We start from the raw sequence: 13,377 nt of genomic DNA on the forward strand, positions 1-13,377 counted from the left end.
GCTCTTGCCCCACCCACTGTCCCTGACCCCACGCACCCGGCCCCTACCTGGCCTGCCCATCTGAGCAGCACCGCTGACCTGCATGCCCTGTAAGAACCCAGAATCTCTCATGCCTCTGGGTCTCTCCCAAGTCCCGCACACCCTTCCAGCGTCCAGAACCCATTTTGCCCAGTCCCCTCACTCTGCCCAGGTACCTCGCCTTGCCCGCTCCCTGCCCCTCACACCCCGCCCATGCCCTGCAGCATCCCCTTAGTCCCACATGTCCCCCCCCACACCCTTCTGCACCCCACACTTCCCCATAGGCCATGCCCTGGTGCCCGCAGGAACTGTAGACCATGGCCAGCCAGTCTTCCAGCTGCTGGCCGAGGTGGGAGGTGGGAAAGTGGGAAAGGGGTGGGTGCATGGCCCTCATCTGAGGCCGGTCTCTCCACCTGGCCAGGGTGCTTTCATCCCTTCCCTGATCTGGGGCTCCAAGGCCCCTCACAGCGCTTCTGGGCAGCCCTGGGCCCCTCTTCCCATCCCCTGGGCCCCCTTTGCCCTACAGCCTCCCATACAGCCCTTACTCAGGGGACGCCCGCTCTGTAGGGCACATCTGAGACCCAATGCCCCCTCCTGCCAACCTGCATGAAGACTTTTGGGGAGGCCCAGGTTGCGGCCTCCTCCTCCAGCCCGAGGCCCCACACTTGACCCGTTTCCTGTGCATCGTGGCTTCTGGCCGTTCCTCGATCCCCTTAGCTGCCTCTCCCCCACCACAGTGGCCCGTTGACTCTGCACCAACAGCAACTTCAATGCTCTTCAGAGCCAGGAGGACATGAGGGGGGTGTCAGGCAATCTTCAGGGAGAGAATGGACCCCTAGGAATTAGGGAAAGGGTGTCACCTCTAGGGTCAGGGTGGATGGTGGGGAAGGCAGCTGGGAGGCTGAAGCTGATGGCTGCCCCAGGCTGAGAAAAGGAGAGACTGGGTTGTGGAGAGGGGCTGGAGTGCCCTCCTTCTCCCTGTGTTTGGCGTAAGTGGGTTCCCCTGGAATGAAGATACTAAAGATGAGGGGCAGGCACTGGGGGTGGGTTAGCTGTGACAGCGGGTGTGGCCTGCCTGCTGGGGGAGGCCCGGAGAAGGCAGAAGGGCAGGCCCCCAGGCCCTGTGCGGGAAGAAGTCAGTGGAGAGGAAGCACGCTGAGTGGCAGGGAGAGTGAGGGAGCTGGATTATGGGGGTCCCCGGGGCCAGGAGGCTTTTTTTTAGGAAGCGCTGTTTGACCTCCCAGGCATGTCATTGTTTGGGAAGGGCCTTTGGAGGTGTGGCTGGATGCTGGACTCAGATTTGCGTGTGGCTCAGTGGGGGACAGCTGTCAGTGGACTCGGTGTGGGTTGAGGGGGGCTCCTGCCCCAAGGAGAGGGGTCACGTCTGAATAGGGAGCTGAGGTCCTCATGGAGGGTGAGGGCAGGGATGGGGTCTCAACTGTGCCCTCGACACTCAGCCCCCACCTCTCTGATTCTCTGCGCGCGGGGCTCCTCCCCAGCAGGCCTGGGGTTTCTAAGCGGAGGCTGCTGTCCGAGCCTGGGGCACCCGAGAGCCCTTCTCTCTTCCTCCTTCTCCGGTCTCATCAGATCCATGCTCCTATAACTTTTTATTTGTTTGTTTTCAATTGTTTTTAGTAGACATTGTTTTTAGAGCATTTTCAGGTTTACAGAAAAATTGCACACAAAGTACCAGGAAATTCTAGTGTCTACCTTCCTCTCCCCACCCGCTTCCCTACTGTTAACAGCCTTCACTAGCTGGTCTCTTTGTTACAATTGATGGGCCGAAGCTGAGACATTGTTACTGACTGAAGTCTACCATTGACCTTAGGATTCACTCTTGATGTTGGATGTTCTGTGAGTTTAGAGGAAAGTATAAGAACATGTATCCACTATCATGGGCTCATGCGGGGGCTCATGCGGAGTAGTTTCATGGCCCTAATCCCCTGTGTTCCTCCTGCTCACCCCACTCAGGCCCCAGCAACCACTGATCTCTCTGCTTTTGCCATCGTCTAGCCTTTTCCAGAAGGTCACATTGTTGGAATCCCATAGGGTCTTGCCTTTTCTCATGGGTTTCTTTCGCTCAGTAAGATCCAATTAAGGCTCCTCCATGTCTTTTCATGGCTCGATAGCACATTTCTTTTTAGTATTGATAATACTTCCTTGTGTGGGTGGGTCACCATTCATCCGTCCACCTGCCGAAGGCCCACTTTGCTCCTTCCAGGTTCTGCCAATTCCGAGTAAAGCTGCTACAGACAGCTGTGTGCAGGCATTTGGGTGGACATGAATTTTCGACTCCTTTGGAGAACACACTAAGGAGCACCCCTGCTAGATGGTATGGAAGAGTGCGTTTAGTTTTGCAAGGAAATGCCCAGCTGGCTTCCAGAGGTGCTGCCCTGTCCCGCATTCCCACCGGTGCTGAGAGAGCGTTCCTGCTGCTCCTTATTCCTACCAGCATTTCATGGTGTCAGCGTTTTGGATGTTGGCTGTAGTGACAGGCATGCAGGAATGTACTTCTTTTATCTTTGCATGCGTTTTCATTGGCCAACATCTGACACCCCCACCTGCCCCCTGCCATGTGCTGGTGCCAGGGAAGCCTCAGAAGTGATGGGAGCTGGCCCAGAGGAGGCGGAGCCCCCCGTGGGCAGATAAGGAGTGGGGCCAGGCAGGAGCCACCCTGTGAGGCCGGCTTATATGCTGAGCCTCCCATGCCAGGCTGGGGAGCTGGGGGTCCTTTCAGACAGCACTGGGAGACCCTGGGCTGGAGGGAAAGGACGAGGTGAGCTTGGAGGTGACTTCAGACTGCAGACCAAGAGGGGAGGAGGTCGAAGAGAGGCCGCGTGTGCACTCACTCATTCACACACTCATTTATTTATTGTACCCCTATTGTCTGGGAACCTACTAAGTGTCCTTCCAGGAGTTGCTGACACAGCACTGCACAAAACTCTACATCAATAAAGTCGTTGCCTTCGTGGACATGTCCTTCGTGGTCATGTCCCCCAAGTGAGACAAAGGCACTCAAGTAAACGAGCGAGATACATCAGATGCTCTTGGGAGATGTGTGCGGGGAAGAGTAGCAAGGAGGTGGGAGGGGCCAGCATGTGCAAAGGCCTGGTGGTGGCACATGTAAGCCTTTGGCCCTCAGAGCCCTCTCATCACCTGAGTGAAGGCCACCTCATTCCTTGCCACCCCGTTTTCACAGAAGGGCTCCCCTGAGGATAGGAACTGTGGGTGGGAATGGGGTTGAGAAAGTTTCTGGAGGGAGGGTGCGGTTCCCTCCCCAGTAGTCCCCACACCTGCTCCGTGCCTGTGTCAGGGAGACCATCACCCCCAAAAGCATCGTTGGATCCTTGTAACCCCTTCTCTCATCTCTCCCTCCACCTCTCCCCGTGTCCAATCAAGCAACCAATGACCTGGTTAGCTTGCATTTTCTGGAGTTTTCTATAAATGGAAGCATGTAGCTTGTCCTCTTCTCTGTCTGGTTTCTTTCTCCCAGCGTAACTATTTTGGGACTCATCTGTGCCTTTGCATGCCTCAACCCTGCATTCCTTCTGACCTCCGTGGTATGGACGGGCCACAATTCGTTTATGCGTTCATCTGCTGATGGGCATTTGGGCTGTTTCCAGTTTTTGACGATTAAAAATAAAGCTGCCATTTACATTCATGTGAAAGTCTTTGTGAGGACAAACATTTCCTTTTCTCGTGGGGAAATGCCTGGACGTAATGACCACGTCACATGGCAGGTGTATGTTTCACTTTGTGAGAAAACAGATACTGCCGAGTGTATGGGTCAAGGTTTCCACCGGTGATGTGAGGCCCCTCTCCATTCTGCCCAGCGTTTGTTATGTTTAAAGGGCTTTACAGTTTTAGCCATTCTCATGGAGTGGTATCCTGTGATGTTATCTTGCATTCCCACAATGACAGAGCTGTGCCTCTAGTCACGGGCCTCGTGGCCATTCATCTGTCTTGTTTCGTGAGCTGCCCGTTCTGATCTTTGGCCCATTTTTAAAAGCTGGGTTATCTGCTTTCTTATTATTGAGTTGTGAGGGTTCTTTCTGTTTTCTGGATCAGCCCTTTATGAAATATGTGTTTTGCTAAGGTTTTCTCCCAGCTGGTGTCTTAGGTTTTCCTTCTCTTCACAGTGAAATACAATGAAATTTGAAGAGCAAGTTTTAAACATTTTTGATGAATTTCAGTCAGCCAGTCTTGTTGTGGCGGGGGATTGGGTTTGGTATTATGTCTGGGAAATCTTTGCCGATCCACATTCATTAAGATTTTCCCTATGTTTTTATAGTTATTTAGGTCTACACTCCATTTTGAGTTAATTTTGTATTCAAATAACCCTCTTCTTCCTCCTCTTTCTTCCTTCTTGTAGGTGGATATCCACCTATTTTAGCATGATTTATTGGGAGAGCTATTATTTCTGCATATGTATGGGTCTATTTTATTTTCTCAATCTATTTGAAGATCTTTACACCAATAGTACCGTTTTGGTACTCTAGACTGATCCTAATTCTCAGAATGTTAGCCCGATTTCATGCATTTTCAGGGTTGTTTTGGTTAGTGTGGGTCCTTTGCATTTATAGAACAGCCTTGTAAATTTCTGCATAAAAGAACCTGCTGGGATTTTGGCTGGGACTGCATTAGATCCACGGGGTAAACTTAAGGAGACCTGGTGTCTTAACAGTGTTGAACCAGCCTCTGGTCCATGGAGACCACTCATCCCTCTCTTCATCCAGGTCTTTAACTTCTCAGCACCGTTTCGTATTTTCAAGATGTAGCTCTTCCACACCCTTTGTCTCATTTTCCCCTATTTCTTGATACTACTAGGAAGCGGTGTTTTTTAAATGTCGATGTCTGATCACTCATTGCTATTTTGCAGAAGTATAACTGACTTTGTAGGGCCACCTTGTGCCCTGAAACCTTGATAAACTCCCTTGTTAGTTCTTGTAGCTTTTCCTGTGGATTCCACTGGACTAGATGATCCAGTTGTCTGTGAAGAAAGCAGTTTTCCTTTCTCCTCTACAGTTTGTGTGACTTTTTCTTGCCAAATTGCACCAGCAAGAACCTCTGATACAATGGGAAAAGGAAGGGGTGAGCAGACATCCTTGTCTCATCCCTGCCTTTAGCAAGAAAACTTTGTCCTTCACCATTTGATGGTGGGCGTTAGGTTGAGGGAGTTCCCTCTATTCCTGGTTTGCTAAGAAATTCTCTCTCTCTCTCTTTAAAATCAGGAATGGATGTGGAATTTTGTCCAGTGTTTCCTCTGCACCTATTGGGATGGGCCTACAACTTTTCTTTTTTAGTTTGTTAAAATGGTGAATTACTCTGATTGATTTTCGAACGTTATACAAACCCGACCTTCCTGGGATAAACCACACTTGGTATGTAATCCATTTCATACATTGCTGACTTCCACCTGCTGAAATTTTGTTTTTGCATTGGTGTTGGTGAGGGATAGCTGTCTGTAGTTTTCTTGTATTGTCTTTGGTTTTAGTATCAGGAGAATGCCGGCATCATAGAATGAGTTGGAAAATCTTCCCTCCTCTTCAATTTTTTTAAAGAACTTGTACGTAACTGCTATTGTTCCTTCCTTAAATGTTTGGTAGAATCCAATAGCGAAGCCAACTTTCCTTGTGGGAAAGGCTTTAACTGCACTTTCAATTCTTTAATCCGTGCCAGGCTCCTTGGGTCATCTACTTCTTCTCAAGTCAGATTTGATCTCAAGAAACGTGTCCACGTCCTCTAACCTATCAGATTGATAGGAGTGAAGTTGCTTATAATATTTCCTTGTTATTCTTTTATCTTTTAACATCTGTTCAAACTGTAGTGATGTCACCTTCCCCATTCCTGATTTTGACACTTCCTGTTCTCTCTCTTGTTCCTAATTAAATTGTTTAGTTTTGTCAATTTTTATGGATGATCTCAAAAAACCAAGTTTTGATTTGATCTTTGGAGAGTTTTTTCTATTTTTTTTTCTGTTTTCTATTTCATTGACTTTCATTTGATCTCTGTTATTTCCTTTTTGATGCTTACTTTGGGTTTCATTTGCATTTATTTTTCAACTTTCTTGGAGGTGGGAGCTGAGGTCATTGACTCGAGACCTTTCTTACTTTCTATGACAGTCATGTGGTGGTATAAATATGGCCCTCAGGACTGCTTTAATGGCATTCCATGAGTTCCCTTAAGCTGCATTTTCATTTTCATTCAGTTGACAACACTTCCTAATTGCCTTTTTAATTTTCCTTTGACTCATGAATTATGTAGTAGTGTGTTATTTAGATTCCAAACATTTGAGAATTTTCCAAGGATCTTTCTGTTATTAATTTCTAGCTTAATGCCACTATGGTCAAAGAATATAATTTATGTGACTTGAATCCTTCTCAACTAATTAAGTTCTGTTTTATGGCCCAGAGCGTAGTCTGCACTGGTAAATGATGTGTATTTGAGAGGAGCGTTCTATAAATGTCAAGCAAGTCAAGTTGGTTGGTAGTATTGTTCAAGTCTCCTATGTCCTTGCTGATTTTGTGCTTGCTTGTCTGATTAATTGTCTAGAGAGGGTGTTGAAATCTTTGACCAAGACCAGGGATTTGTCTGTCTCCTTTCAGTTCTCTTGGTTGTGGCTTCATGTAACTCTGTCATTCCTTATAACCAGTTGGTGTATTTGTTTGTTAAAACGAGTTTCTTCCAACTGAGGGCTGCTGGAGGGGATTGTGGAGGGGGGCTGGGGTAACTGGGGGGTGGGCATTAAGGAGGGCACGTGATGGAATGAGCCCCGGGTATGATATGCAACTGATGCATCACTGACCTCCATCTCTGAAACTAATAACACATTAGATGCTAATTGATTGAATTAAAATAAAATGAAATAAAATAAAATGAGTTTCTTGTAGGTAGCACAGAGTGAGGTCTTGCTTTTTAAATCCATTCTGACCATCTCTGCCTCTTAGTTGGGCTGTGCAGGCCGTTTATGTTTAATGTACTTCTTGGTGCATTGGCGTGGTCGGCTGTGAGTTAATCATCTTGTTATTCGCTTTCCATTTGTTTCACCCATTCTTTCTACTCCTTTCCTCTTCTTCTGCCTTCTTTTGGATTCATCAAGTCTTATTTCTTCCCTTTTATTTCTTCCGTTGGCTTTTTTTTTTTTTTAAGATTTTTTTTTAAATTTATTTGACAGACAGAGATCACAAGCAGGCAGAGAGGCAGGCAGAGAGAGAGAGAGGAAGGGAAGCAGGCTCCCTGCCGAGCAGAGAGCCCAATATGGGGCTCGATCCCAGGACCCTGAGACCATGACCCGAGCCGAAGGCAGAGGCTTAACCCACTGAGCCACCCAGGCGCCCCTTCCGTTGGCTTTTGAGCTGGGACTATTTGTTTTATTTTAGTGGTTGCTTTAGGGGTTTAAGTTTACAGTGTTAACTTATCACAGTTGGTTTTGATTGATTTTCTCCTCCTCGTGGGTCACGTTCTCCTATTTCTTTGCCTGTTCGATCATTTTTGATCAGATGCCAGACATGATAAATTTTTCCTTGGTGGGAGTGGGGTATTTTATATTTCTACCAAACTTCTAGAGCTTTGTTCCAAGGGGCAGTTAAGTTACCCGGGCACAATTTGGTCCTTTCTGGTCTTCTCTTTCTGATTTGTAAGGCAGGTCTGGAGCAAGGGCTCCATTATTTATCTAGGGTTAATTATTCCTGTTACTGAGACAAGACATTTCTGAGTTCCCAATGCCTCATGAATTATTCACTTTTCCAGTCCGTTTGCTGGGCACAGACCCTCTTCCCACCCCTGTGTGAGCAGGAGGCATTGGTTTCTCCAGTCCTTTCCAGTGGCTCTCTTCTTAGCCTCGGACAGTTTCTGTCCAGACCTGTGCCCTGCACCTTGCTGAATGCTGGAGGACACTTCTGCATGTCTCTAGCGTTCTCTTCTTGGGCACTCCATAGGTCCTCCTTCCTGAACTGAGGGCTGGAAACTCTCTCAAGAAAGCAAGCTGGGCAATCGTAGGACCCAACCTGACTGCTCCCCATCTCCCTGGGAACACTGGTATTCACTGCCTAATGTCCACACTCTTGAAAAACATTTTTTTTTTCCTTTTTGGGTTGTTTCAGACAGGAGGATACATTTGGCTCCTGTTACTCCATCCTGGCTAGAACTGGATGTCTGCCTTTTGATGAACACTTCTTGATATATAGAAACTCAACATTTCCAAGTAATGAAATTTACCGAACTTTTCCTTGACTTCCCTGATGCTTCCATTGCTTGTGAGCTTAGAAAAATTTCCCCAGGTCGACATGCACCTACATTTCTCACTAGTTCTAGTTTTAATAATTTTTTTCATACTGAACTCACTCATTCTCCTGACATGTATTTTGGTATTTGGCATGGAGTGAAAATCTCATTGCCTTGTCTTCTTCACAGGCACGTCTGATTCTCTCAACCTCCTTCATTCAGGATCTTACCAGCCCACTTGCACCGGTCGGGGTGCTTTCTGAAGCTTACGTGTATGTGGTATCGTGCTGATGGATACTGTAGGATTGGAAGAAATTTTACAGCCGTCAAGAGCAGAGCATGTGGAGTTGTCATTCACCATCTACATTTGAGTAGATGCTTCATGGCTGCGTGACCTTGGGATTTGGTGTAACCTGTCGGAGCTTCGGTTGGCTCCTCTGGAGAGAGCAAGTGACGAGAATATTTGCCTCTTTGGTCTACTACGAACAGTGCATGAGGCAAAGCAAAAGCAGTTTTTTCGGACCCTGGTCTGCAAGGAGCTTTCAGCACATATCAACTGTAATACCTTCACTTGAGAAATCTGCTCTTAATTTTCAATTTTTTCTTAGCTCTCCCTGGCTATTTTTCCTCCTCTATGAATTTGAGATCCATCTTGCCAATGACCTCCGCACTCCCTGGCTCACCCTTCTCTCCCAAGTAAATCCTGTTCGAATTTTGGTTGAAAACCTGGCAAACCTATACATCGATTTGGGAAGGAACTGATTTTTTATAAACTTCCTACTCAAGAACAAGTTGTGTTTTCTCTCTCTGTCTCTCGTGTTTTTTTCAAAGTTCATTTTTATGTTTCTCATTAAACTTTGTCCTTCTCTTCCTACAGACCCTGGACATTCCTAAGAAGGTTATTGCTGAGTACTTTATGCTCTTTGTTTGGTTTGGTTGTGTTTGAGAACCGTGTTTTTGTTCTAGTTTATCTTCTTGCTGGTCGTTGCTACAAAATAATAAAAAATGTCTATTTAAAATATGTATTTTGCATCTGGCTACTTTCCTGAGTTCTCTCATTTATTCTGAAAGCTCTTCCGTTGACTCTCTCGGGGCTCTGAGGAATGTGGTAGTTCGGTTTCCTCCTTTCCAGAAGTTATACATCTTATCTCCGTTTAACATCTCTCTCATTGTCTTCAGCTTCCAGCCCAGGGTTGAAGACTAATGGTAAAAGCAGGCATCCTCGTTTGGGTCCTGTCTTGGACTGAAATGCCTTCGTGTTCCACCACCAAACGTAGATAAAGGAAGTGCTTATTTATAATTTCTATAGTTTCTCGAGCCTTTGTTTTGTTCTCAGAAATAAAGATTGGGTTTTGGCAAGTGCCCTGCCCCCGATGTTTAACAATTATGAACTATTTCAGATGCACCAGAAGGTATAAGTAAACATAGGAAGAACCTGCGTTTCCCCGCCCACCGCTTGGCTGAGAAATAGAGCATGAAGTGCCTTGTCTCAGAGCTCTGGGTCGCCCCTTCACAATAAGATCCCCTTCACAATAAGATCCCCTTCACAATAAGATCCCCTTCTCCTGCTGGAGGGGACTCTCCATCTGCCACGTGTGCTCCCCACAGCGAGGCACAGATAATTTGTCTTCATATTTTTAAACATGTTGTGTAAGCAAGTTTTTCCTTCTGCAGCTTACTTGTCGTGCTTTCAAAGCTTGGCCAGGGCTTGCGCCGAGCAGTCGGTCTGTCCATCTGCGCCTCTGCCAGGATTTACCAGGCTGCTGCAACCCGGGGGAAGGCTTGAACTCTCTGGGATTGCCCCCAGCGACCTGCGCCAGGAGAGGGACTGGCATGCCTCAAGGAGCGGAGCAGGTGGGGCAAGCCGCCCCTGTGCACCTTCTCCTGAGCGCCGGAGCCCACTGCCTCACCCCGAGCCCCGCGGGAGGCCTGCGACAAGTCTCAGAGCATCGACCTCTGCCCCCATGACCATGTTTCCACCATCACGCCACCGACACACGGGTGGCAAAGTGTCCTCTGTCGTTTGGGGCTTTGGAAGTGGCATGTGATCAAGGCTGATGCATTGTCTTTAATTGTCATGACCTTTCCTTCTTTTTTAATTTTCTTTTTGGGGGGTGGGGGGCTTTCAGGTCAGGGATGGTTTTGAAGAGTCTGAGCCAGATGTCTTGAAGGGGGGGGTCCCACAGCCAGATTTGTTGGGCGGTTTCTTCACGAATCGAATCGGGTTGAACTTTGGGCTATCTCCGAGGTGGTGGGTCTGCAGCGTGACCCCTTGCCGGGGGCTCCTGCCTGGCTAGCGTGCTGTCAGCCGCTTCTCCGTTTTCAAGGTGCTTTGAGCTTTACAAGTAACTGGCAGGGGTGCTCCGTTCACTGCCTGGAGAGGGGACTGGGAGCGCCGTTCAGGGCCGCACCATCATTTCCCTGCCTGTCCTGACCCTCACCTCCCACCTCCCTTGACTACGGCACCTGGGGCCGCAAAGGGGAGCCTTTGCAGCCCCATCCTCTCTCATCTGCACGCACAGCCGGCGTGCTCCCCGAAGCATGAGCCCCTCCTTCCCCTAACCCACCTCTGTCCTTTGCCCCCCTCACGTGTGTGGACTGGTGCTTCGTGGCTGTGTAAACGTGGTCTCCCGCTTCCACATTCACTGACCGTCCAGGCTCTTCTCTGTGAACTCCGTACCCCCTTTGCCCATTTTTCTCAACGGCTTGCCTTTCCCCTGATGGTGCCCCGAAGTTCCTTCTGTACACCCGACTGGCCAGCCCTGGCCTGCATCAGGGATGTGCTACAGATACCCACTCCCAACACTGGGCTTGCGGTCCACTGGGCTCATGGCATCTTTTGGTGCAGATGTGGGAAGAGACAGCAGGAAGAGACAGACAGAGTCCCTTGTCTGGAGACCACGCGAGGTGGCTGAGCCCCCCCACCCGCCCCTCTCCCTGTGCGGCCTCACCCTTTGTTCCCTGGGGCCCCTTCCTGCCGGCTCCTTGGCACTGCCTCAGTCCAGAGCCCCTGCACAAAGCCAAGGAGGACTTCAGAGCTGGCTCGCTCGGACCTTGTTTTCTAACCCGGAGAGATTCATGTTCTTAAAACATGCTCTACGCCCATGGCATTTGTCAAAGTCTTGTCCTAGGCTTTGGAGCTTTCACACCTGGTTGAAGAAACCACCCTGTTCCACAGATTTCTGATGCTCTCCTCGGCCACTTCCTGAAACTGGGAAGTTTCCCTTCTCAGGCTCAGTTCTTCAAACAGGAGCCGACTTTGGGACAGTGCGCGGCGTCCCCTTATTTATTCTTAGAGTTGGTCCTTCCGCCCCTCAGCCCCCGCCGCCCGCCCGCCCCAGCACAGCCGGCGTGCCCGTGGCCCTGCTCGCGGGGCTGTCCTCAGTGTCCGTGTCCACGCCCGTGTCACCCGGGAGCCGGCGTCTCCCCTTACACGGTCTGTGTTGTCCTCTCCTTCCCCACGCATGTTAGGATCAGCGTGAATTTACACGCGCCCCTGTGGGAACGTGGTTGAGTTGCCCTGAATGCATAGATTAATTTAGGGAAAATGAACAGTTTTAAGACAGTACTGCTTTCTCTTAGGGAACATAAAACTGTCTCCAGGTATTGGTGCTTTTTAGATGTTTTCAATAAAGCGATTCTCCCATGCCTGGCCGTCCTGCACATGTTGGGCTGGATTTATCCTTATTATCGTACGTTTTTATATTTCTGTTGTAAACGGTATTTTTTAAAAAATATTGTCCTCTAATTCTCAGCACTTCTATCCTACGCTCTCACGTACCTGCATGAAGTCTTGATTTTGATAATTCAGAATATTGCAGATTTTCTTGCTCATTTTCTTTTCTTTCTTTCTTTCTTTTTTTTTTTTTTTTGTAGATAATCATTTGGTTGGGAATAGTGCCAATTTTTTAAGGCACAAGTAGGTAAGACAAAATACTTTTTTGCCCTTCTGTCCTTTTTTTTTTTTTTTTAAGATTGTATTCGTTTATTTGCTAGAGAGAGAGAGCATGAGAGGAAAGAGAGGGGGCAGAGGGAGAATCTCAAACAGACCCAGCGCTGAGCCTGGAGCCTGACACGGGGTTCGATCCCACGACCTGAGATCATGACCCGAGACCAAGAGTCAGACGCATCAGTCACTTGCTGCTCTAGAACCACCTAGAAGCACCTACGACTCCAGAAACCGGGGAGAGGGGATGACATCATCCAAAATAATTCCTTGCACTTCCAGCGGCTCAGCCTCTCGGGAACGAGACCCGTCTGTTCACGTCTTGCTCTTCCCCTCGAGTCAAGGCAGTGACGTCCTATTCCCCATGGAAACTGGCCATCGGACATGGTTTTCAAGAACACCGTCACGAAGCGGTTTCTGACCTCTCCCCCGACCCAAACCCCGGGGCTCTTGCCCAGCCTCCTGGTGTCCACTGCAAGGTGCCAGGCGGGGCCCCAGGTGTGTTCGCGTTTCTAAACAGATGCTGATAAGTTACCTGCCACAGGGTGGGACTGGCCACGGAGGGCTGGCCTCGGGCTCCACGTGCTGGTCGCAGGCCGAGGCTGAGCCGCTCCTGGAAAGCTTCATGTGTGCTCCCTGTTTGCAGGAATGGCCTTCCACCAATGCCCGTCTCCCCCGCCGGACTGTCCGGTTCAAATCTGCCCCCATCCCTCCGGCTCTCCCGGCTGGTCAGCCATGCAGATGTGCTCTCCAAGCTCCCTCTGAGACCCCGGGCTTGTTCATGTTCCCTGCGGCTGGCGGGTACCTCAGGAGCTCACCCCTGCAGTGGGGGGGGGGTGCTGGCCCTCCTGACCCCATGCTGACAGGCTCCCCAGGGCAGCCTCTCAGAACAAGACGGCAGGAGCAGGGGATGGAGAGGTGGGCTCTGTGGGTCCCACCCGATGTTCCCCTTGCATGCCCACGGTCGAGCTGGTCGGCTGTTAGAGTGTCTGTGTACAGGGGTGGTGTGTGGAGCTGGGCTGCACGTACTGGGGGGCACGTGTGTGCTGGCAAACTGGTGAGCCCCACGCGGGGTGTGCATTCATGTGGGGTGCGGATATGTGTGCTGGGGCGGGCTCACGCGTGTGCATGTGCTGTCTGGGGGCTCGTGCTTGTTGCTGGGGTCCCCCCCCCACAGAGGACCGGGGGCA

The sequence above is a fragment of the Lutra lutra genome, chromosome 10 (assembly GCF_902655055.1).
Source record: "Lutra lutra chromosome 10, mLutLut1.2, whole genome shotgun sequence".
Taxonomy (NCBI): Eukaryota; Metazoa; Chordata; class Mammalia; order Carnivora; family Mustelidae; genus Lutra; species Lutra lutra.